The sequence below is a fragment of the Camelus dromedarius genome, chromosome 30 (assembly GCF_036321535.1).
Source record: "Camelus dromedarius isolate mCamDro1 chromosome 30, mCamDro1.pat, whole genome shotgun sequence".
NCBI lineage: Eukaryota > Metazoa > Chordata > Mammalia > Artiodactyla > Camelidae > Camelus > Camelus dromedarius.
Window position 1 is genome coordinate 12,717,467 of NC_087465.1, and position 27,457 is coordinate 12,744,923.

The following is a 27,457-nucleotide window of genomic DNA, read 5'->3' on the forward strand; positions in this document are numbered from 1 at the left end:
GCTCACTTACTGAACACTTTGGGCCTTAGGAGAACTCAAGTAGCGAGAAAGTCAAATATCAAATATTTGATAATGCCAAAAAGCATGACTGTTCGTGGATGCATGTCTTCAAATCCCAAACAGTGGGCAAAAAGACTCGCACCCACCTAAAATAAAACCTACTCTGAAAGACACATTGAGCAAACAACCCCCAGCCTATAAAACTACATTATGTGCTTAACTAGCGACTTTTCGTACCCCTTGTCATTTTAAGAAATGAAACCTAAAAACGTTTGTCTACGTGCAATGACAGCTCTGAATTTATTGAATGCCCGCAAATGCTGTGCTTAAATGTGTTCAAAAACTCCTCCCAAGTAATATAAGCCTATGAGTCATGAGCAATTCGTATACTGATTCAGAATGACAAATATTTTAAATGGTAATTCAAAAGTTTAAGAGCCTTGTTTTTGATTTCAAGGTCCATTCAAGTCATATTACGTGTCAATAAGTGAGAAATACATTAACTAGGCAAATGTTTATTATTTCACCTTTTGAAGATGAGCCTGTTTAATATGTTTGGGAAATCTGTTTATTGAAACAAAAGGATTTCCTTCCTTAAAAAGTGGTTTCAATTTATTTCTGTTATCTGTTGTCCTTTGAAAATGTTAATTCCTTCCTCATCTCAAATCAAACTACAATATGAAGGAAAAGTTATCTGTGTGTTGCAATGGATAGATACATTTACCGCTTTAATCAATATCAAGGAGTTACAGCTGAGGTCTGTGCAGAAAAGAGAGAAAAACTAACCTCCCTACAAGAAAAGAGCCATGTATTATATTTATAGAGAGCACAACAAAATTGTTAACAATTAATTTGTAATTACCTCTTAATGATTCTAATCGCTCAGCTAATTTGGGGGTTAAGAACTTACACTTTTATGATGCAACTCTGTGGCTAATAAAGCACTAAGTACAAAGTGTCATAATCTTCCCCACACCCTAAAGTTTTTATTTTAAAACAAATCAAAACAATAACTCAAAGCGCTCCGGTTATCTTGGGCTTTGCCCACAGGACAGCTGTTGTCATTCACTACTATTTTTCAAACAGTCAGCTTGTACTTACAGCGCTTACATCTGCTGCATCCACCAGTTTAATGTGCTCCTCCGAATTTTCTGGTTTAGCAAACCTCCATTCCTGACATAGTTTTGCTCCTGGATCAGGACGCGGGAGGGCTTTTAGGAGCTCTGAGCGGAGCCCGGCGCTTCTGGAAGCGGAGCGCGTCTGCGGGGGTACGCCCGGCCGCGGGGACGGCCGCCTGGCCGCTGCTGCAGGCTCGGGCTGCCGAGCGACTGAGCGCAGACGCTTTCCCCCGCGAGGAAACCGCCACACCGGACGGCAACAGGAAGGCTTAAAGTCGGAAGTGGCACTGGAGAGTTTCTACCTCGCCCCAAACTCGGAGCCATCAGCTCCCACCGTTCTGCTTGGTAACCGCCTTGAGCCCTGCGCTCTTTCCCCACTAAAGAGCAGCAGCAGATAGCATCTGAGAACCCCAGACAAAGAAATAGCACAATCTCACCCCTCTTGGATTTGTTTGCGCAGCCTTGTAGGTCTGCCCGTGGAGCCTCGGGGCTTTTTTTGTTTTTGCAACGCAAACCACAGCTATTCTCTTGTCCTAACCTTATTGGTTTAAATGCAACAATTGAAGGAGCACTGCTCTCTCTGACTCAACCTTGCTGCACAGGAAAAATTTATTATGTAAATGAACGCGCCCCATGCTATCTGAATAAACAGCTGTGTGAGAATCACTTCTCCGAGACACTGTCAACACACAGCTCTGCTGCAGCAGCTACCAATTACGAGCTTTGGGGAGTAGTTACACGTTATCTTTAATACTTTTCCAAAACTTTTTTTTTTCCCCAGGCCCTGAAACTTGGGGAACCGATACTTCTCAAAAACCGTTTTCTTGAACGTAACAACAGGTCTGGGGAAAATAAAAAATAGGATAGCCATTTCCATATTAAGTAAAGGGAGAGAAAAAGCAAACGTGTAAGCTATTATCAGTTTAACAATGAAAGCCTGACTGTTAAATCTGCGAGGATCTCCAGAATGGCAAGTTTTACATGAACAAGTTTTTTTGGATATGAACCAGATAGCATTTCACCGTTGATATTTTAAAATGATTTGGGGGGAAAGGATTTATTTTATCTAGGACTCTTTCTTTACAGTCTGTTCTTTTAAAAACATTCTAACTAAACTCAGAATCTATGCATAATAATCTATACACTCACCTAGACAGTCGAGCTCTTCCGATTATGAGTAAATTACAGCTTCAGTTTAAGATATTTACTTACTATCATGTTTTAGGCAAATAAAGGACTTCAGTTATTAGATCAATGACTTAACCATTATATTGATTTCAAATATTTAAAGAAGGCATCACTTACATGACTAATTATCATATTTATATTCACCCAGCCCTATACCATAGTTCAAATACAAATGTTTATTTTTGGTGCTATTCACTCATCATAACCAAATTTGTACTCTAAAAATAGAACCTTTTACACACTGGGTTTTTCCTTAAAACTGTTTCATCATTAACAATGATACTATTTTATGTATCTGGTCTTTTTATTTGTAGAAATAAGCATATTTTTCGTTAAGGTTCTTGGCTTGGTATGAGAAAAGGGTTTTAAAGTCACAGTAACTTCTTAAATGATTTTATAATACATTTTCAGATCATCAACTCATAAAGATAGACACAGTCTTGCCTTTACTTTGCTAATTTGTAAATGAAAGCACCATTCCAAGGTAAACAGAACAAGAAGGTTCTAATGACCAAAATTCAATATGGACTTCACCACACCTCCCCCAGAAAGGATGCTAATCTAAATTCCTCAGAAGAGAACACTTTGTCAAACCTAAGAGACAGCTTAGACTGCAAACTCACCTTGGATTTCATTTTGTCTGGTACTGGCAAGGAATCAAGGGCCAGGCATCTACCATATTTGGGAAGCCAGCTCAAAAATCAGTTGATTGCTATTGGATCTGTTCATACATGCAGCCGAAATAGAACTACGTTACCACCTATGCCACGTTCTCAGACCAGAAGTGATCAGTTATTCAATATACTAAGGGATATCTGCAGAAAATAAAATACAGCACATAATGGAGGTCTCTAGTGCTGTGAGACAAAATGTAACAATACATTGTCTATGATATCAAACCCTCACACAGTAACTGCTTTTGCTATCATGTTTATTTTTAAGCTCTATAAAATATAAAATTTGAGCTGTTGGTTGAAGAATTCAACCCTGTTTGAAACTTTCCATTAAGGCATTGTGCCCAGGCTTCCCATAGTTTAAAAGTTATTTCAGATATAAAAAGGCAAGATGTTATTTTTCTGATCCATGAAAGATGGTATTGGCAAATCCAGAAGGCACAAACTGGATGACGTCAACACAGTAGGAATATTGTGTAAAGTACCTGACTTTTGTATATCATTGCCTACATTATAATCAAATTTATCATGTTATATTGGTTTTTATATTGAAATTTAATTATTTTTATTTATATAACCAAACCGTAACCATTAAAGGCATGATGTATGTAATAATGAAGAAAATGATGAAAAGCACGCTGAACGTAATGTGAGCACTAATTGATATGACATAGATCAGGCTGCATCGTTATGTAACTAAGAGCTTAGTCATTGGCTAAAAGGAATATCCCACTACATGTATCCCACTTCTAAATGCTTTCCTTTTCCTGAAGCAAAATTAGATGGCTTAAAAACAATCACATGCTTATCCACAAATTTTGTCTAGTTACTAATTCTGAATATCAAATATGTACTAGATATCATCAACTCACACCAAAATAAGTTATCTTCTGATAAACAGCTAAGACATAAGCCATTACTAAGAAGACCCAATTTCTAGTGTAATTCACTAACCAGAATAACATAACTTAGCTATATCCTTTAAGGACCAAGGTGCTCCCAAAATAAAGTCAGACACATTACAACAGAAATTAGGAAAATGTGCTGAAAATTTGCCATTAGTAAAGGCAAGTCATAATAGAAAACATTACTATCTGATATTTCCTGGAAAATTTTCAACACATAGACATATGAGTAGGAATTTAAAAAAATTCTAATATGCCTTTTCCCCACTAAAGCAAAAAATTAACATCATCTGGTAAAGGAAAACACTTGGAATAGTCAATTGTAACAAAATGTTGACATACCCTCAAAAGGACACTTTCCTTCATAAACCTCCAAACAAGTTTTATCATACAGAGTAAGCTGGCCAGATATGTGTCTGGTTATACAGAAGCCTGCAATTTTGATAGAGGTTGCTAGTGCTGTTCGATTAACAGAGAAGTTTAAATAAAAGCATGATTTCAAAAATAAACAAACATGCCTAATTAAAAAAGAAAAAAAGAGAAAGGTAGATAGAAGGGATCCATTAGAACGATCTACAAGGTTAACTCAGAACTTTCCCAAGATGACACGAATCAACAGTTGATTAACCCAGTTCAGTACAACAAACACTGAGGAAACAAAGGGTAAGATGCTTGTCCCTTTCCCTTTTTCCATTCCAGTAACAATAATACAATTCTTGAATAGTTGTGACGTTTCCAATAAAAGATAGGCTTAGAAATTTTTTTCTTCTATTTGTGTTTACCTTTAAATCATTTTAGAATTAAGCATGCATGCTTTACCTGGTCCGATGTAAACCATCTCTTATATCTCTGTTTCTACCACTCTTTAGGAAGATTATAAGTTAACAATGGCATAGTAAGTTGCAAAATATACTTAGCACTTAAGGACCAATGCTTTTCCTTCGAAAGCAAAATCCTAGTTATTATTTCTTCCGTATTCTTAAAATCCATACTCTCTGGAAATAGTCAACATTTTGCGATTTAAACTGTTCAGAGTAGAACAGCAAATGGAATATTCCAAAATACTGTACTTCTAGTGCTTCTGCTTCCAGATAACTCTCGTCATGGTCCATGCCATGGCTTGACATTGCTGGCTCTGTCCTGGACCCTTTGGAACAGTGTCTGGATGGTTGATATTACGATCCTTGCTGGCATCTGGAGTGGTCACTTCCATGACCTACTCTTTCCCCACTGGCACGAGACCTGCAATGAGGGCCCTGCTCCCAGTAGCCTTCTGCTGAAACACAACCAAGGAAAACATCCTCTATTTATTTTAAGAATGATATTAAATTCCGCCAAACTGAATGTCTACCAGTGTTTTGCTAACTGTTTTCCAAACTCCAACATGAATAGTAGTTAACAGTACATTTAAGGAGGCAATTACTAACTATTCACTGTACCATGGAAAATTATTTTAATAAAAATGAGTCTTTATACCAACACAATATGGGCAATATAACCTACTTCCTGTGCCCCTAATAAGCACATTGGTTATTACACATGACTAATAACCATTTATTTATATAGGGTGGGAAACTTGTTATCATATGGAGTAATAACTGCCTATAGGATGTTTTCTTTTAATTATTATTCTTAATAGAAAGTTTGAACAGCACTGCTTGAAACTAATAATGAAACGAGGGCAGTGGCAGATTTTTAAGAAGAGGGAATGGGGTGATAGAGGTCCTTAACCTGAGAAAAATATGACAAATCAGGTTTTCTATTTTAAAATCAATTGTTTTTCCAAAATGGCAAACAGAGTTACTTTTTCTTTCTTCTGCCAAAGATATGTAAACAATTGGTCGTGGGAACATATGCTTATTCTGAGCAATAAGCTAGTTTGCTTTCTCCCACTATAAAATGGATTTCTGTTGACATGAAGCCACCTAAAAACCCCAGATTATCTCTTCAATCTTTTTGTCCCTAAGCCATGGGCAAAACCAATCTTGTCAGCACCTCCCAATACCTTTAAGAGGATCTGGAAATTTGCCTTGTGTTTTCCAGGTTTCAGGACAGCTGAGTTTACAGTTTTTAAATTCTTCAGAAATGATGACTATGTCATGGAAGAAGGAAGGGAATGAGCATTCATTGAGTGCTTCCTATGGGCTAGGCACTGTGCTAGGCACTTCATATACAATCTTCATTCATTTTAACAAATAATGTAATAGCTTATCTATATGAATCCTATTTTCTTTTAATATGCTTTTCCCCTCACTACCTCTTTGTTCTGGAATCTGCCTTCTTTAGCACCATCAAAATTACCACTAAACAGTTGATGGAGCACTGGGACATCACAGTGTCCTGGTCGTATCATCATTTTGGAGCAAGGTGACCCCTAGTAAAGCAAGTAAGTCCAGAAAGGTGTGTGACATATTGAAATGATATATATTGGAATGATATATTCAGTATAGAATAGACATCCCCACTCTACAATGTCTGATTATTTACAAACATATTGCAAGTTACTTTGCTGGTTCAGAAATCAACGTACATACATTAAATGGTCAATAGAGGAAAAATGTGATGAATCCTTAAACTTGAAATGATCAAGTCAGGAGATATATTTTTTTCTCATTATTTATCAGAAAAGGTGGATTATCTCCCTAAAGTAGAATTATAAATATCCCCAACTTTTTCTTTATAATAAAAAGAGCAGCTAAGGGTCTGAGTTTATAACAAGCAACTGTATGGACAGTTCTGTCAACTTCTTCCCTTTTTATTCCTTAATTTCATTTATCCAGTGTGATATTGTTTTGATCTCAACAGCTGTTACAGCATAAACACTTGATTTGTTCACTGAGGAAATAACTGCATACAGCACGCACTCCAAGTCTCCTTATGTATTTGGAGGTATAATTTTAAGTACTCGAAATCAAGAGGCCCTATTATTGTTACAAAGGAATTGCCAGGAAGGGTACAAATGAAAAGCCCAAACTGAATAAACTATAGAAATTTTTTCTTCCTTCAAACAGCATTAACTTCCCCCCCACCTCTAGTCTCCCAAATCGGGGGAAAAAAAAAAAAGAGTAACCTCTAAAGCTGTTTTAGACAGAAGGTCAGAATTCAAAGGATCGGTAACTTAATCCACAGTGCGCTGCAATCACATTGCTATTGGAAACACAACCAGAAGCACCATTATTCTAGATGTTTTCATTCAGCAATGTCAATAGGTATACAACCTGGACATTTCTCTCTACTGTAAAGATTCAGGCTTACAGGCGATCAAGTTGCCTAGGGGTTTTGAGTTTTTTCTTTAGAATTGCTGTAGAGTAAGGAAAAAAAAAACAGAGCCTGCTTTACGTACTAAGGGAAACAAGAGCTTTAGTAAGTTCGAATACTGAGAGTACCTTTTTATGGCCAAAGTGTAATTAACACTTAAAGACTTTAGTCTTTAGATGCTCATAATTAATACAATTGCTTATTTGAGGTGGCTTGACATTTGGAGTATTAGACTGATTCTTTATATTTGTGGTTCATACTCTTTCAAAGGGGAAGTCTGGAAGCATCCCCTGTTTCTTTCAGGAATTCTGTTTTACTGTCATCAGTGATCTGGCTTACCTGCATCACAGAGTGAAACAGAGTCAAGGATCTGGGCTTTCCTGAACTCCTGTATTTTAAATGCGTATGATTCTTAAAAACAGTTGGTAGGGAGCTGTTGGTAGGGAGTTATAGGCTGGTGGCTTGTTTTCTTTAATCAATATGAGGAAAAACAAATAGTTTACCAAGAGGTCAGACAGCCAGGAGAGGAGACCTCTACCACGCAGTTACCATCCACAGCCTCTGCTGAAAGATTCGCAAACCCCCATGAGCTCTGGCCTCCTGGGAGAGCTGTTCACTTTCCTTCCCATCCTTGCCTGAGAGGACAGATCCTCCTCACCAGCAGGAAGTGGCTGGAGAGGGCCACGGAGGAGGTGAAGGAGGGCCAGGACACAAAGTGGGAGAGAAAGGAGGAAGTTATTCAAGACGATAATCAGAAAGCCAGCTCAACTCCGAGGCCTTTTTAAAAGAATAAATGTCGTGACTTAGACATTCTAAAGGGAAGAAAAAATGTTTTTAGATGTGCAGACTTTATGTGTTTTAAATTTACAGCACTGTTACTAGGGTACTCATCGCTTTGGGGAGGCACTGCACTTGATAAATTTTTTTTTTTAATTTTAAAAGAATGACCTAACTCTGCAAATAAATGAATTCATGATTAATTACTTAAGATTATTTAAAAGGAGGATCTACCTCTCTAAGCTTTCTTGTTTAGTCTCCCCAAATCATGCCTATTACCAACCAATGAAAGATGCGTATTTGAAAAAAGATATTTTAAATGAGACATTTATGAAGCAGCATATGATAACCTTGATCTTCTTCCCCTATATTTTTATACTTTTGGATCTCATGTCTATCACTAGTCAAGGTTTCAGTGCTGTCCTTTTCCTTAAATGTGTAGAATTATTAAAAATTTATCTGGATTTAAGAGTGTACTACTCACTGGACTAAAGCAAATGCATGAGAGATTCAAGTTCTCATTCTGGCTTCGGCATGGGTTTTTTCTGTGCCCTTTTTTTATTAAGATTACTTATACTCTCAATTTATAATCTGTAAAGAGGCTAAACCATCAAATAGATGCAGGAAACTCACACACATTTCCAAAACAGCATGGGGATAGAAATGTTTACTGCGATGTGAAAGCTCTTATGGATAGTAAAAGAGCACCAGCTGAATTTCAAATCAGTTTAATTAAACAAGTGTAGAATGGGTGGGCATGTGAGTTTACAGTTTGGGCACAGCTTGGTACACATCTCAGGTACTCAATAAGTGTTGTTTAAGTTCATTAGTACATGCACACTCGGCTACTTGATGGAACATGGCCAGGGTAGGCAAAAGAAAAATGATTTCTCTGAATTTCCTTTGCTTCTACATCTTCCTTTATTTCCCTTACATGTTGTTATATTTGCCTCTCACTGGAAACTACAGTTGGACTGAGTAGGGCGTCATCTTCATAAGGGAGTTAATTTCATTCTCACATTCAAAACGTACTTGAATTACTTTGTGGCGCAAAATTGAGTCATTGAAAATGTGCCAGAAATTTGCCATCCTAACGTAAAGGATGGCAAATTTAACCAAAACTGTAACCAAATTCTAAGGAAATTAAGAAATCAGAAGAGACCAGAAATCACTGTATTCACCTGGTATATGTGTTGGGGTGGGACAGGAAAATGGAATAAAAAGTTAAGACTCAGTTTCAAAAATGGTCCCATACATTGTATTTTAGCTATGCCCATTATATTCCTCCTGATGTGCTCTGTTACTACATCAGTTTATAGTTAATCAAAAAAAAAATCCAGAAAAAATAATTTAAAAAAATTTTAAGGAGACACAAGGGAGAGAAAGTATCTTTAAAGAAACCCTACATCTTCTGCCTTTAAGAAATACCTCATTGTGGATGTATCCACAATGCTGTCACTTAAAAATTTTGCAGCTTTTAGGCTATACAGAAATCTAAGTAACCAAGCTAGTCAGCCAGCTAGTCATTCAGCAAATGCATCTAGTATGTGCCACGTACTGCAGGCACTAGAGGATGAAGCAGCCAGACAGACAGAATTCCCACTTGTCATGTAGGCATAAAAGAGAGTAAATAAATCAAAAGGTGGCCAACTGGATAAAAGTATTTATTTTTTGCTTTCTCTACAAACCTTACCAGAGCAACAACAGTAAATATATTTTTTAAAAGCATATAGTTTCCTGGGTTATACAGTAGGCCCTTGTTGTTTATATTTTTATATACAGCAGTGTATGTATTTAATAACCTATAATGGAAAAGAACCTGAAAAACAATACATATATATGTATATGTGTAACTGAATCCCTATGCTGTACACCTGAAATTACCACATTATAAATCAACTATACATCAATAAAAAAAATTTTAAAGCATAAATCCCAAAGAACAAAGAAGGCAGGTAATAAGAAAACAGAAACAAATTTTAGAAGTGAAAAAACAATCAGACCACTCGTAACTGACTTAGCAGATCTGAAAAAGCTGAACCTAGCGTCAAAAAAAACTGAAAAGCAACCCAGTTTACCCCCTACATCTCAGGAATTGGTAGAAGCAGGGACTTCTGGAAGTGGAAGTAAAAGGAAGGCTAAAAAGAAAAGGAGGATAAGGTGTAAGTCAAGAAGTGGTTAGATTCCCGTTGCTACTCAGAGAGTAAGATAAGTAGACTCAGGACTGAAAGAGAAAGCTCTGGAATGCATTGAGGAAAGGGGCTCCAGGTGGACTCTGTTGGAGTCTGTTTACTGAATGTTGAATGCTGGGACACAAGGAATTCTGGCACAAGTGCTCCCACTTCCCTCCACCAAACATTTTCCTCATTAGGATTTCTAGAACAGTGGCAGCTGTACCAAGGTTATCTGGGCAGAGCCTAAAAGGGCTAACCATCCCAAGAGGAAAGACTTAAGATACTTATACCTGGTGGTCCACCAAGGAGAGGACTCAGCCTGATTGCCCTGTAGTAGAAAACATAGTCTATAAGTCCTTAAACATTAATCAATTTTAGGGTGTCCCACTTACATCTGAGCCAATAGTCAAGGATTACTTACATCTGAGGAAAGCCTCTATCAAAAATGTAGAAATCAAATGAACAGACAAAAGCAGGAAACAGAGATAATGCAAAAGCAAAAAACCAAAAACAAACTCTTACTAACGTCCCCCAAGAAATAAGATACTGCAGCCATGAAACAAGATAGGAAAATAATAACAAAGCTATTTTTTTTTTAAAAAAGAAGAACATCCAACAACAAAAAAGAGCCCTTAGAAATAAAAAGTAGGATAACAGAAATGTGAAATTCAGTGAGGTTTGAAAAATAAAACTGAGGAAGTTTCCCAGAGAATAGAGCAAAAGAGATGGGAAATAGGAGAGAAGAAAAGAAAATATAAGAAAATGCAGAGCTGTAGGAAAATCTGGTGGTCCAACATCCAAATAACTGGAGTTTCAGAAAGAGAGAACAACAAATGAAGGGTAACATTTAGATAAATAATTCTAAAATATTTCCTAGGACATGAGTTTTCAGATTGAAAGAGCTCAATGTATATCCAACAAAGTGAGTGAAAAAAACCCCACACACCAATGGACATTGTTGAGAAATTTCAAAACACTTGGAAAGAGGGTAGCCCCTACAAGCTTCCAGAGAGAAAAAACGGATTGCATACAAAGCATGGGTCACGACTTCAGACTTCTAAATGGGAACATCTGTTTCCAGGAGGTAATAGAGCAATGGCTTCAAATTCCTTAAGGAAAAATAATTCTCAACCTAGAGTTTTGTATGCTAACATACTTTATTACAAGTAGGAAAATTGAAGATATTTAAAATAAGGCTATTAGTCAAAATATCAGGTCTCAAAAATTTATTTTCTAAACATCCTTTCTCAGAAAGCTAATAGAGGACACATTCCACTGAAATTTGGGACCAAGTCTCCTTTATGAAATAAGTAAATAAAATAGGAGAGGGAAGACTCTGATCCCTGGTGTTGATGGTAAAGGGAAGTTCTAGGATGGCTCTGCGCCAGGCAGTCCAGATTGGAGAAGGTCAAGAGGCACCAGGAAAGTTTTCATCAAGATGAATAAAATGACAGAGCGGTTGGTACACCTGAATATATGGAAAGGAGACATAAACTATAGGGGAGAGGATGAAATTGACTTATCAAAAGGAATGGTGGACTACTACATGGTGTGGCATACATGTAAGTGGAGTGATTTTTGTAGAATTATTTGACATTTAAGATGATGTACATATAATTTTGACTAAAATAAAAACAGAAAAATAGATATTTTCCTGCTCCTGTGTGTGTATGCGTGTGTGCCTATGTGTGTATTAGTTATTGACAAGCAGGAAAAAAGTTTCAGGTAGTTTGGTAGAAAAGGACATGGGGGAAGTGGCGGGTGTTAGCTAGTCAAGGAAACCTGCTTGGAGGAAGCGTCACTTGAGTTGAGACACAAATGATGAAAAGGTAAAAAATTGGGGTGGGGAGAGAGGAATGTGGTCCACACAAAAGAAACATCTAGTTAAAAGGGGACAGCTTGGCAAGTAGGAGGGAAGAAAGAAAGACCCGTGGAGGAGGGAGAAAATGAAGCACAGGACCGGGGCCGGATGTGGAGCATGGAGCACTGCAGGCTGGGTAAGGGCTGGGGTCTTATTCTAGGTGGAACAGGAAGTTAGCAGAAGTGCTTTCTTGGTTGCTTGCCCTTATTTTGTTTTTGAGCAGAAAAGTGGCATGATCTGATTTACACATATGAGACCACTCTGGCTGCTGCATTCAGGACAGACAACAGGCAAACAAGAACAGAGCCAGGGAGGCAAATTAGGGAGCTAGTGCAGCAGTAAATCCAGGTAACGGGTGGCAATCATGTAGACTAGGTTTTCATGGGGAGAGGGTACGTAGTCGGCCTTAGGGCATATTTTGGAACTACAGCCCATAGGGCTTGGAGACTGGATGTGGGTTTGAGGCCAAGAAAGAAATTAAGAATGACTCCAGTCTCTCCACATGAACAATAAACACCACTGATTTGACTTTCATCTCCATTCAGTTCTTCTTTCTGCTTTCTTGCTCATACAATAACATGACATAAGCACAAAGAGCCTGAATAATTAGAATCTAAATACTTGAAAGTTAACTGAAAGCCTTTTCATGACTATCTAGTCAGACTATCTGACACGCCCCCTCGTCCGCACCCCTGTCCTCGCTCCTCACCAGCCTCCTCTCTGTCACCCTGGATACCATGCTCACTCCTGTGTCTATATTATATTTCTTTATGCTTCCCCATACCCACCAGCCTGATATAATAATGTCATTACTCCTCTTTTCTGCTGGCATCCCTCTCATCATGGTCGGCTCTTACTTTGGTAGCCCCCATTGAACTCATACCACCCCCAAAAGATTAATTCTGGGCTTGGCAGATGGGTCATTAGCAAGGATGATGCAAGCAGAGACCTGAACTGGGTTTGCACCTTGGGGCTTATCCTCTGGGAAAGCTTACTCTTTGGATCTAGCCATCCCTAAGAAGCCCAAGCTAGTCATGTGGTAGAAGAGGGGTCCCAGTCTACCAGCCACCAACCATGGTATGGACATGAGAGTGAAGCCACTAGACATTCCAGTTCCAGCCACCATCTGACACCAACTGGGAGAGATTCCAAGTGGTTCCAGAAGAAGAGCCACCCATCTGAGCCCAGCCAATCCACAGCATCATGGGCAAATAAAATGATAGGACAGTTTGTAATATAGCAATAAGTAATAAAAACACCTACATTGAAGCTACTCTTGCAAAGGTTAGTAATCACATAAGTACTGTCAAAACCAATGGACACATTTCTGTCTTTATCTTGTCTTAATTGTAACATCTTTTTTTTTTATTATTGTGGTAAAACATACATAACATAATATTTACCATTTTGACCATTTTTAACTGTATCACTCAGTAGCATTAAGGACATGTACAATGTTGTGCAACCATCACCACCATCCACCTCCAGAATTGTTCTTATATTCTCACACTGCAACTCGGTACCCATTAAACACTAATTCTCAATTTCTCCCTTCCCCCAGCCCCTGGCAACCACCATTCTGCTTTCTGTTTTTATGGATTTGAATTTTCTAAGCATCTCATATAAGTGGAATCATAAAACATTTGTCCTTTTGTGTCATAATTGTTACATCGTAATTTAATCTGAATTGTAGCCTCTCACAGTGCTGCACTTTCCTTTTTGAGATTTTCTTCTCCCTGAGGTCTTGTCATACCGCTCCCTTTTGGTACTTTCCCTTCATTTTTCTGATTCTTCCTTCTTGGTCTCTTCTGAGGATTGCTCTTTCTCTGCTGATGCTAATTCCTCTTAAATGCCATGCTCCCTCAAGGGTTTTCTCCTGTGCGACCTCATTACCTTCTATGCTTCAATTACCACATGTGTGCAGTGATAACCAGAGCACCGTCTTTGATATCACAAAGTTAATTTTTAGAAATTTGAACTAATTCTTGATATCTTTCCTTTTCTCAGCAATATGTCTCCTCCCCAAACCCCAAAGTCTTTCTCCCATTGAGGTTAGGCTTTGAAGCTAGGATGGGGATGATGGAAGATACAGTGTAAGAGAAGACCCTCTAAGACAAGAAAGGAAAGAGAGAAGCCTTCCATTTCTGGGCGCTGGCTGTGAGAATAAAAACTTACACAATTGGTTAAAGCTCAGTGGGCTTATGAAGAGGTGGCTGTCAGAAGGGAGACCACGCCTAAGTTATAAGCTCAGGTTTGAATCTCTTTAGGATGTGGGACTAGACCCCACCCCTCCACCAAAAGCACTGAATGGTCTTAGCCATAAAAAGAATGAAATAATACCATTTGCAGCAACATAGATGGACCTAGAGATGATCATACTAAGTGAAATAAGTCAGACAAAGACAAATACCATATGATATCACTTATATGTGGAATCTAAAAGAAGGATACAAATGAACTTATTTACAAAACAGAAATAGACTCACAGACACAGAAAACAGATTTATGGTTACCAAAGTGGAAAGGGGAGGGAGGGATAAATTAGGAGTCTGGGATTAACAGATACACACAACTATATATAAAAGATAAACAACAAGAACCTACCATACAGCACAGGGAACTATATTCAATATCTTGTAATAAACTATAATGGAAAAGAATCTGAAAAAGAATATATATATATATGTATGTGTATATACATATGTAAAAGTAAATCATTGGATGGTCAGTAACCAAGAACTAGTAACCTTACCTGCTATTCTCTTGGAGTTGTCATATAACTCCAGAAATATACAGAAATATGTTTAAAAAATAAAGAACTATATATATGGGTTATATTTTACAATAAAAATGTAAAATGTGAACACATGGATGAAGACATCAGAGACTTTTTACTATTAATAGTTAAAAATTTGAGGACCAGCGAGGTAATGCATTTTATAGTCATTGGGTTGTTCTCTCTATTCCTCATCAACTTTAAGGATATTTGAACTCTTTCTTGCATCTTGAAATCATAGACTTGTGATCACAATTTGAAATGGTTAAGGGAATTTGATTAATTAAATGGGGTTAATGTTTCAAGAAGATACAATTGGTTAAACTTATGAGTTAATTAAACAAATAAATGGAAGTAATTTCTCTTATTTTTGTGAAAAATAACCAGATTCATGAGTAAAATGAGTTCTGTAGGTTGACTTGTTAAGCTCTGGGCTAAACAACTATCTATTACAACACAAATGAATAGTGAATTCCTTTCTATACACAAAAGTCATCTTCAGGCATGAAAACCCATCCCATTATTGCAGAGAGAGGGCAGCCAAGAATTCCTGGGTCTCCCGTAGGGACATGAAAGTGCTGAGAAATCTGACGAACTGAGTCCTTTTGTGAAAATGAGGAGGCCACAAATGGGTCACCTGAGCCTGGAGGACACTATGGGGACCAAGGACTTGAAGAGTAGGGACCAGCATGGTGCTGGACAGGACCACACAGGACCAACCACACCTGTGCCCACTACCAGGGTTCACAGCCTTCCAGCAAGAAGAGGACACCTCCATGCGGGCCACAGGTGACACCCAGCATGGCACATGTACCAGAGATGCAACAGTGACACCCACCCCAAGGCCAGGATGGGGCATGAATGAGTCCCCTGGGCACTTAGATCACCTCAGGGAGAAGGGTAAGCAAAGGAGTTCCAGAGAATCCAGAACTATCAGGGATTATTACATCCTGAAGGGACCCTGGAATAGACACATTTAAGGATTTTTGTTGTCGTTACTGTTGTAACTGGTATTAGTTTTTATTTTGCTGCTGTGTGCTTGGAAGCAGGATGCAATCAGTTGTGGGAAATCAAATGAACTTTGATTTCACATCTGAGTCCTGCATAAAGTGTAATAAACAGCACACTGCCCTAACAGATGACATCTTCTAAGCTCCCAACACAAGCTACCCCACAGCAGGGTACCTACATTTCCACAGTCTCCTTATAAAATACAAATCTCATCATAACTGATTGAAAAAGGCTTCATTGATTTTTAAGGTGAAGTTCAAACTCATTGGCTTATCACAGGGGCCCTGGGTGAATGAGCACAAGGCTCCTTCCACAGCCTGAAGCCCTAACACTGCTTCCTTCTGGCTGTTCTGAGACAGGAGTAGGTCTCAAACCTGACCTGTGGGTTCCTGTGCCTGGAATTTCCAGTGCCTATTCAGAGTTCGGTTCAGCATTACCCTGGCCATGCTTCCCTCATATTCTATCCCTCGGTAGTGTAAACACCTAGCTTCTCCATAAACACCTGGAATGAAATTTGTATCAAAGGAAACCCATATTCTTAGCCCCCAACCTGCTTTCCCTATTTCTCTCTTTCATTTGGGCACACAACCAGTAACCTAAGATGGAAATGTCAAGGCGTTCTTTGACTCTTCCTTCTTCACATCCAAATCCAGTACCAAGTCCAGCCGATGCCACCTCTCCACATCCTGCACTCAGTCTCCACGCATGCTGCCCTATTTCCACTGCCCAGATCAGGCAGCTCCAGCTGGTCCACTGCCTCCAGCCTCCTCTTCACTCCACACTGCAGCTAGCATTGACTTCAGATGCTGGGATTCTGATGATTTCACTGCAGTGCTTAAAATCCTTTAACAGCTGACAACGCTCTATCATCAGAGATTAAGACTGAATCCATAAAACAGCTGTGAGCCTCTCCATAGTCCAGACACGGTCCACCTTTCCAGTTTGACCCCCAGGACACCCTGGTGCCCTTTCTGCTCTAGCCCTAAACCAGCCTGTAGTTTCCGGAGACACACGTGCTCTTCCTCAAGATACCTTTACTCATATTGTCCCCACCATTTGGAATATCCTTGAAAACTTCAGTTAGATACCAATTAAAAGAAAGAAAATTGGGCCCCTGGTGTTCGTTCAGGTAAGTTTCAATAGGAACACAAACAGAAGGAAAGAGTCTTCTGCACTTCCTGTCTCTGCATTAACTCCCCACCCCGCCTTGAGCCCAGCCTACAGGCGTGCTCGAGTCTCCTCCACGCCCATGTGAGATGAAACTTCCCGTAACTTCTTTATACTCGCCTGGATTGGGTACATGAGAGCATCAGGAAACTGGGAGAGAAAGAGCAAAGAGCAGACCATTACCAGAGGCCAGGTCGAAGCCTGGGGCAAGGTACACACACACGATGACTGAGGAGCAAGTGATTGGGCAAAGTTGTAGTCTTCCCAAAGGCAGTGAAAAATTAGAATCCACTTTTACCAGGGCTAAGGTAAACATCTTTTATTAAATTTATCCTTATGGTATTATCTCTAAAGTCAGGGTTCTACAGATGTGAGTACCAATCCTGCAGATGCACATTAGGACTTTGGTTCTCAAATTACTTTGAAGATATTCCCCCTCCTAGTCCTCTTAGAGGGGTCTAAGATACTCCAACATACTACCCCCTACCCCAGACACTTCTGCACATACACATTTCCCTCCATCCCACCATTTATAATTGTCTCCCTCCATGTGTCATTTGGGATTTACCGGTATTTTAGTTAACAGGATGATTCTAGGCTCTTATAATTTAAAAAACACTCTGTATACACAACATGGGCACAGATCCAGAGTAATGTCTTTAAAGCCTGGGGCACTTTAAAATTTGTTTTACATCAAGCTAATCATGTTATGAATCTGCATTTTCATTATACATCACAACCATCCTTATTTTTACTAATGACATACAAGATGAGAAGAAACAGGACGCATATGTTAAGGCTACCGTCTGATCTCCCATTTGTTAGAGTAAAACTAGACATTTTAGTAGAACCGCAGATGAATTACATAATATTTATGAAGGGATCTTATAATAAAAATGAAGAAATCAAAACCAGATGAAAGTAGATAAAAGCTTTATTTTCATAATTAAAATTATATTATACTAAACTGAAGTAATACTTATACACTAGTAACAAATTACTATGTACAATATCGTATTACTTTGCATTGCAAGTTGTTAAAATATACACAAATCTGTGACTTTAAAAATATCTCAATGTTCCCTACCTTAACAGACATAAATTAAGTTAAAAAGATCAAGTACACCAACTGTTGTCCAAATGGTTAACAGTATATTAGACGTAAAGTATCCACCTTAGTCAGAACATTAAATTTAATTTTAGATTCAGTTCACATATATTTCAGCACACAGTATTATTTTATACTATAAAGATTTCCTTCCAATTTTTTTAAAGTTGTAGTTTATCTCCTTAAAAGGTATGCATTAATAGGAAACAGATAAGCCATGTTTATGTTTTCCAGGGCCTGGCATTTTCTCATAGACTAGTAAAGGATATATATGCTTGTTTCTTAAATCACTGCACAAAATAAAGCAGAGTTGGTGATAAACCAAGGAATCTCCACAGCATGGACAGTCAAACTAGATACATGTAGACAAAAATTGGCTCTGATTGCTCACGAAGTCAGACGGTGTACCTCCAAGTTCACTCAATTATAGAATTCTATGATTTGGTGACCTACACTTTCTAAATACAGCAATTACATGCTTCAATCTGTTATTCAATCTGAATAAACTGACAGCTCATAGCATGAAATTTCTAGGCTCTTAAGAAAATTCTACAATGAAGGAATCATTTCAATTCTTAGTGTTATAACAGTAGAAAATTTGCATTGGTCCACATTTTGGAAGAATGATATAACTAAAATGGATGTGGCATGTCAGACCAACAGGAATAAGAAACATAACTTAAAAAAAATTCTAAGACAATAGCCTTAGCATATGCATTCTGTTTCTTCTCATCTTGTATGTCATTAGTAAATATAAGGATGGTTGTGACATACAATGAAGATGCAGATTAGAATTTTATGACAATTTTGTGGGGAGGCGCACCTTTGCTTAAGTTACTTTTCTTCCATGGGGTACTTAAATTAATATAATGATATCCATAGATATGCTGTCTTCTAAGATTATCTTTTTTTATACCAATTTTTCAAAGATTACCTCATTTAAAAAATGTCAATTAAAATGACTTAACATTTCATTCTCAACTCAACCAAAACTATAAATTCTGACCAGTCCAAATGTTGGTGAAGTTGGAGCAACAGGAATTCTTATCCACTACTGTCAGGAACATAAAAAGGTCCATCAATTTTGTTAAAAGTAAAGATGCCCTCTCACCCAGCAATTTCATTTTTAGGCACATTTCCTAGAGAAACTCCTATATGTGAGCACAAAGGAAAACAAATGAAACATCCACCACAACATTGTTCCAAATAGTTAAATTTTTTTAATATTTTTTAATATATGTGTGCATGTATATATTTAAAGCAATAAAGCAAGTTTAAGGATAAGAATAGATAATAGGCTACTTTTTATCTAAGTTTTAAAACAATAATATGAATTGGTATAGAGACAGATTGGTAGTAAAAGTAGAAGGACTTGAGTGGGGATGATGATCACCAAATTCAGGACAGTAATCCCCTCTAGGAAGAAAGGAAGGTGAGAGAAAAATGAAGAAAATGAACCATGGGACTCAACCTGAGCCTTCTTTAATGTTTCATATCTTGAAAAAAGAGAAAAAGACATCTGAACAAGACAAGGCCAAAATGTTACATTTTGGCAATCTGGATAGATGTATGCAGGTATTAATTATATTATTATTTCTAATTCTCTGTATGTGTAAAGTATTTCCATTTTTAAGAGCAAAACCATTACCTCCTCACTGCAATAAGTATTACCAGAACATTTGTTATTATGTTTACATTACTTTTGAAAATTCACTGCATCTCAGAGAGAGCAGCTATAATGTTAAGTGTTTTCCACGTTCATAATCTTCTCTAGATTTTTAAGAGGGAATCCAATTTCCCAGCCTCGCTAAGGGATGAGCTTAGACCTCTGATGATATACTATCTAATAAGGTAGTTGATTGTTTTCCTGTTGTTGACATTATTAGCCTGCATACATTTTAAATTGGCGTGTCTGTTCCACCTTGAGCATTTATAGGAAGGTTTATTTCAAGGGCTTAACTTCTTTGTGCAGATTTCTTCTTTTCGAAGCATTGTAAGATCCAGGATAGGGACGACTTACCCCTCCTCAGGTCCCACTGCCCGTTCACAGTGGGGCTTTTCATCCTTTAGGACTTGCCCCTGGTGGGACATACCCTGGTTTGCTTTTCTAACCAACTGAGGCCAGGTTGGGACCCCTCCCTGGGATTTTTGTTCCTACAAATATCTGGACTGGGGAACAGATCACTCTGCTGTCTGGCAGATATCACCTCCTTTCCTGGAATAGAAGCTTCCTGAAAGCAGCAACTGTGCTCTGCTTTTATCTTTTCAAGATCTTAGTGCAGTCCTATATTTCCTTGGTAAGTGTTTGCTGAATGAATAAATGAATGAAAGAAGCAGTAAAAACGCCAATATCAAAATCTTTCTCCACCAGTATTATTCTTTAGCTGGTGCTTTTGTGTCTTAGAAAGGAAAGGCAAACTCAGCATTGACTCCTGCTCTTAGGAGATGGCAGTTCTCCTGGAGAAGAAAATGCAACTTACTCTTGAATTCAAGTCTGGAGCACGAAGGCAGATAGTCTGCAGTGCCTTGACCTAATAATAGTTCTCAGAAGGGCACAGTCACCGATACAGTGATTTTTAAGTAAATACTAAATACTTCTATGCCAAACTGTGGAGAGTAGACCCTCAGATTTAGGACTATTCAAGTATGATCTAAAAGATTTCTCTAATGGACTCGTAGTTATTGAGGAATGAAGCTGATAGCTTTCAAGACATAATGTTAGCTCTTATTTTCTAATAAAGAAGTAAATTCAGAATTATTATTTAATTAAAATGAATGACTAGAAACATATTCTGGAGCAGCCAGGCAGCAATCATCAAGTGGATGAGCCCAGGCCTCAATATGACCTCAATATGATGGGCCATCGTCTAACCATAAGAGTTCAATCTCGTGCTCGCCATCACAGGAGACAGAAATTGGGAGAGATACAGGTACAGAGGGAGAGAAAAATCAAGAAGAGGAGCACCAAAAACATTCTTCCTGTTACAGTAGCTACTGATTATATAGCAAAATCTTGAGTTTATACAGGCTTTATTTTATTCATAAAGCACTTTGCTTCCTTAATCTCACTGAAGGCCATAACAATCCTGAGATTAGAAAGGTCAGGTAGCATACTGATCACATAGTGCACAGTGATCCTGTAGAACCCTACAGATGAGAAGGTGGAGGCTGAGGGAGGCTGAGGACAAAGACAGAAGGCAGAAGTAACACTTAACCCCCCCCTTTTTTTTAACTTTTAATCCAATCTCTTTTCAAAATGTGACCCTGTCATTCTTCCTCAGTTAACTTTCCTCCATTTAAAAAAATAATGCTTCTAAGTGAATATAATTGAAGTGGAATTTAGAAAAATTTGAAACTCTTCTATAATTGAAATATATCTATCTGGGTTCTACCTAGCTGTACATTTTATTTCTGATTGCATAAATATTCATAGAGAAACACCTAAGAGTAGACTATTCAAGGCACTGAGTGGTGTGGTTCTTATTAACATTAATAAAGATCAGGTGGGTACATTCCCATTTAATGCTTTGAAAAATGTGTCCCTGACTTTTTACCACTGAGGTAGCTAGAAAACACACTCCTGCTTGTTTTGGTTTTGTAGTAAAAAATATACTCAACTGCATTACTCTCACACCACTTAGAAAGATGTTTCTGTTTTCCAGTAATGCTAATTCTCTGAATTAGGTCAAATTATTCAGTCACACTTCTTTAGTTTCTTTAATTTTACCACTTCCTGAATCTCTGAGCCTCACAAATCTTAAACTCATGCGTCTGAGATTAGCAGTGTCTCCAAAACCAGGGTCCACACTGATGAGGTAGTTGGCAGACGGCAACACCTTCAGGAACCAGGATGTGTGAAAAAAAAATGGGGAAGTGGGGCAGGGCACAGTGTGGTGCAAGCTTTCATGAATCTGAGCTGGTCACTTGCTGTTCAGCACAAGTGGGTTGTTGTCATACAGGAATGTAGATTACTGTTACTGTATCTTCCAAGTTTTTGAGAGAAGCCAGAAATCTGTATTTTTTCCACAAGAAACTTTCTAATCTTTAAATATTATCATAAAAATATTTTTTTAAACAGTGTATGGGCCAGCAGTACCTACAGCAATCAGCATTTGTGGGCCTTCAATGCACAATCGCTGACTCAGTTTTTTATTCCAACATGCAGAATGGTTGACCCAGATTTCAATAGGGAAGACTGTTTTCTTCCATTGGTTATAATCTAATTCCTAGGCAAATTTCAGGGGAAAAATAGGATTATATAAGCATAATTAGAATGTTAGAGAGCTAAGGAATGACTATGGACAAAGAAATGGCTTGTTCATGTCAGCATGAATGTTGATGAGAAGCCAAGAATAAGGAATTTTAAAAAGGAAGAGATCACCTACCTTTTGACAATCTGATATAAGGAGTCAAAAAATAACTGTAAACAGAAATTTTCATTCTGCATCAAACTACCTAGTATTATCTTTTGACTAATGGCTTTGTGAAATGGTTCTAGACATGGATTTTATTGGGCGGAGTGGAGTTAGTTCAATTGTTGTCCATAAATATCTTATGGTCCCTCTTGTGGGCCAAACTGCCAAGTGCTGAGAATACAGACAAATGAGATATATTCCCTGCCCTTGTAGAGCTCCATTATCTGCTAGGCAACCACAGCAGATGATGTGATAGATTTTTTGGAGGCTTCTAGGGAAATACAGGAAAAGATTAGGGTGCACAGAGGAAGCAGAATGTGAAAGTCAATGATGACTTACTACAGGTGATCATGGAACTAAACACTGAGGAATGGAAGTCATTCAGTTAAACGGGGAATGCCAAACAAAACAGCATTTGCAAAGGAATAGAATGTGGTGTCTTTATCAGTGTACAAGCAGAAAAGCCATTGACAACATTTAAGAAAAAGAGGAACTTTGCCATCTATTTCAGATAGATAATCGTGGTAGGCTTTGTAAATGATAGAATGAAGAGAGACAAATATAAGCCAGAAATACACTAAAGAGACCCAGTTGAGGGATAAGGACTTAGACTAGAGAAAAAAAAAGACAGAAGGGCTTTTGAGAGAAAAGGGAGCAATCTGAAAAATATTGGGAAGATATTGTTGGAACTAAATGATTTATATGATGGTAGAGTTGGAGGGGAGCAATGCCAATGACTCACAAATTTTTGCCTTTGGGTCATAATGTAGATAGTGGTCATGTCCACTGCCATACAAAGAGATCAAGAATAAAGAAAAGGAGCAGGTGTCAGAGAAGGTGATACATTCAGCTTGGATGCTCTAAGTTAGAGATAACATGGGATATTTAAGTTGAGGTTTTCAGTTCTAAATATACCCTTGAGAATTCTTAGAAACCAAGTGGTGGTTAAAGCATGAGAGCAGTGGAAAACATTTAGGGTGAGTGGAGAACAAGGGCTGCACATAGATGCCAAGGGCAATGCCATATCTTAACACAGACAAAGGATCATCAGAGAAGTGGGAGAACTGATGGACTATGTGACAAGGCTTCAAGAAGGGAATACACAGTTATCGTACAGCTAGTACATGTGAGGAACTGTGCTAAACCTGTACACACTGTCCATAACCCCCAAAGTTCTTTATCAATATGTTGTACTCATCTTCCAGTCAAGAAAACTGAATTGTCCCAAAAGGTAAAATACTTTGCTCAAGGTCACTCTGGAATGAAGACACCTGTTATTCAAACCCAGTCCTGCCACATTTCAAAGACTGAACAATTTCTACTTCACATGATGCCAGTGATCCTCAGGGTCATATAATAGAGGGGTCAAGTATGTTAAGGACTGAAAAGTGGCCAGGATTTGCAATAAGAAATCCACTGGTAATCACAGCTAGAAACTCGAAGCAGCTGGAATTACTGGCAAGTTAGGAAATGGAGTTAGAAAATATGTACAGCTCTTGTAAAAAAAGCTTGGCTAAGATGACAGGAAAAAGAAAACAGAGAGAGATACGAGTTAGATAGTGAGGTGACCATAGTTATTCAGTTGTCTGCTCACAATTTTATGAGGATTCACTATTATAATGGATACTGTATAGTTTAATAGAGAGACAGACGGTTAAAGGACGTTTCTGGAACTATGACATTACTGATCATCTCCAGCTAGCTTCAATCTCAGCTACTTACGAATAGGAACTAGAGAGAATGATAATAAACTATCCAATCTTCTAATTAATGTCACATGAAACAAACAAAAATGCAGAGCTTCTATGACTCTCAGATGCTAAAGCTTCATCACACATTTGGGAAGAGGAAGTGAGCAGGTCTTTCTTGGCACCGTAGCTCAGATCAGAGGAAGTCTATTTTAGTAACCAAGAGAATGATAGTCAAAATCATCTTGGAAATGAATGGAATTATATGTCAAGTCTTAAAGCAGATTGGTCTTGGTTATCAAACGTCAATTCTGGCAACTTCACAGCATCCAGCTAGTTCCTGGGGATTTGGGAAGCCAGCCAGTTCTTACACACAAGTTCTTCTGTAGACTAAAAGACGTAGAGAGTTCCTCTTCTGGGCGCCCCCCACCCCTCCACACCAGGATGCCGGCCAATCTGGTACACCTCAGAACTTTGCCAAGACAATTAAGCAGCAAAAACAACAACAACCAACAACCAAAAATAAAAGAAAAAAAAAGAAAAGGAAGAGATAAACTAAGTTTCTCCTGCCTCCCCTGCCCTTTTTTTTTACAGGGAAAATACATTTCTTCCAGGAAACTCTCATGATCTTTTTATTCTCTTTAATAGGATTTATAATTCAATATATAAGACTTACTTGTTTATCTTCTTCTTTGCTTATTTGAATCTATTATAAATACTTTTGAATATAGCAAACTATATTGTTAAATCTCTGCTTTAGAGAAAACCGTTAGGATATGTGTTCTCTCTTTTATTAATTATTAACAACAACAATAAAAAAAAAAGCTCCACATTATGCAGGTTAAGTAAGACCTGAAATGCATCAGAAATCCTGTCTAATGAGATGTATTAAATGCACTGCATAAAACCACGAGCACTTGGCAAGATTTTCAGAAAGTGATTTGGCAAAGCAGATTCTGTATTACTTAAACAGCTCTTGTCAAAGAGGGTCAATATAGAAATTTCATGTTTTCTTACTGGGTTTGGCTTTTCCCCTCCATCTTCACTGAAGTATAATTGACCATTTTTAAAAACATATTTAAGGCATATGACTTGATGTCTTGATATACTTATGCACTGTGAAATAATCACCACAATCAAGATAATGAAGATATCCATCATTTCACATAGTTACCATTTTCCTTCTTTTTTGGGGGGGGTGTGAAAACACCTAAGATCTCCCTCTTAGCAAATTTCAAGTACTCCATATAGTCAGTATGGTTAATGGTAGTCACATTGCTGTACATTAGATCTCCAGAAATTATTCCTCTTCAATGACTGAAACTGAATTTATAAATGAACTATGAATTTAGGATTTTTTTTTCTATTTTTGTAAAGAATGCCATTGGGATTTTGATAGGAGTTTCATTGAATCTTTAGATCACATTGAGTAGTAGGGACATTTTAAACATATTAATTCTTCTAATCCATGAACATGGGATGCCTTTCCATTTATCTGTTTCTTCTTTAATTTCCTTCATCAATATTTTATAATTTTCAGCATACAAATTTTTTACTTCTTTGGTATAGTTTACTTTTAAGTAGTTTATTCTTTTTGTTGCTATTGTGAATGGACTGCTTTCTTAATTTCCTTTTTGGATAGCTTATTGCTTAGGTATAGAAATGCAACTGATTTTTGCATGTTGGTTTTGTATCTTTCAACTTAACTGAGTTTATTAGTTGTAACATCTTTTGGTGGATACCTTAGGGTTTTCTACATATAATATCATGTTATCTACAAACAGATGCCATGGATTGTTCATTTGAGATCTTTCTTTTTTTTTTTTAATGTAGATATTTATCACTATAAACTTTAAACTTTCTTATCAGTACTGCTTTTCTGCTTTTGCTTTTGGTATACTGTGTTCTTGTTTTGTTTTAAGGTACTTTTAAAATTACCTTTTAATATCCTCTTTGATCCAATGGTTATTTAAGAGTGTGTCACTTGGTTTCCATGTATTTGTGAATTTTCCTTTTTTTTTTTTTTTTTTTTTTTACTGTTTTTAATTTCTAGTCTCATTCCACTGTGATCAGAAAAGATACTTGGAATAATTTTGATGTTATTAAATTTGTTAAGTGTTGTTTTGTAATCTAACATGTGATCTATCCTGAAGAATGTTCTGCATGTGCTTGAGAAGAATGTGTAGACCCCTGCTGTTAGGTGGAGAGGTCTGTATATATGTGTTAGGTCCATTTGTTCTATAGTGTTGTTCAAATCAACAGTTGGCCTTAGCTTTTGAAGGTAGAAATTATCAACATTGTGAAAAAGTTTTCAAGCAAAAGACACTAACACCTGGGCAAAAAATGACTCTAAAAATATCTGATGATCCATGTATGAATGACAGGTTAATGTTAAACTCTTTTTGAAACTGATTTTGGTACCAGTTGAATTGCTCTCTAGTCTCTGTAGGGTTTTTGTGCTGTCCACTTTTATACTGTAATGCGAATAGTTCAATTTGAAACTTTGAATATCTCTAGATCAATATTCAATTTTCTGGATTTCCCAATCTATCCCTCTGTTTAGTTAACATTATTTCATATACATCTTTTCCCTAGTCGATGCTTAATTTTTTTGTAGTATTATTGAATGTATAATATGAATACTGTTGCATTTACCTGATGCTTTTATATTTTGCATTTAGTGACACAGTCATAGCAGTTTTTCTCCTTTAAATTTTTGATGTAATGACATGTATGTTGACAGACTTCCTTATGTTAAACAAGTCTTAAATTCTTGGAATAAATTTGATTTGGTAATTTTTTAGTACACTACTAAATTTGACTTGCTAATCAAATTTCTTTAAAGATTTGGAAATCTTGTATTTACAAATGAAGTTGGTCAATTTGTCCTTTTTAAAGTTTATGATTGAATTTTAATGTTAAGCTGTATTATAAAATGAACAGGAGAAATTATCTTTTTGTATAATGTGAAACAATTTAAAAATTATAGAAATTATTATTTATTTAAAGACAGAGCCACCTAGTCTGTTACCTCTTCTGTTCAATTTTTTTCTGCACCAATTTCTCTTACCTTTCCTTCTTAGACTCCAATGGCATGTACCTTTTGAAATTGTCCCCTACATCTCTGAGGCTCTGTTAATTATTTTTTTCCAATTTCTTTTCTTCCTATTTTTCAGGTTGGATTATATTGATCTATTCCAAGTTCACTTCCTTCCTCTGTCATCTGCTACTGAGCCAGTACAGTAAAATTTTTATTTTAGGTATTGTATTTTTCAGCTTTAAAATTTCTATCCTTTTAAAAAATAGTTTCTGTGATGTTGCTGAGAACTTCTATATT

The 27,457-nt window shown here is 37.3% G+C and overlaps 1 protein-coding gene across 7 annotated transcripts in view; it reads right to left on the reverse strand.

Annotated features, from left to right (window-relative positions):
- Window positions 1–27,457, reverse strand: part of EYA1 (EYA transcriptional coactivator and phosphatase 1) — a 274,443-nt gene that overhangs the window by 138,550 nt on the left and 108,436 nt on the right. The window contains exon 1 of one of the 7 annotated variants that reach the window (XM_010979344.3): window positions 1,102–1,403. The exons of 5 other annotated variants lie outside the window; for them this stretch is intronic. The gene's annotated coding sequence lies outside the window, so the exon portion shown is untranslated. Of the gene's footprint in view, window positions 1–1,101; window positions 1,404–27,457 lie in introns of those variants that run through there. One more of the 7 variants, XM_010979345.3, reaches the window with a different exon arrangement.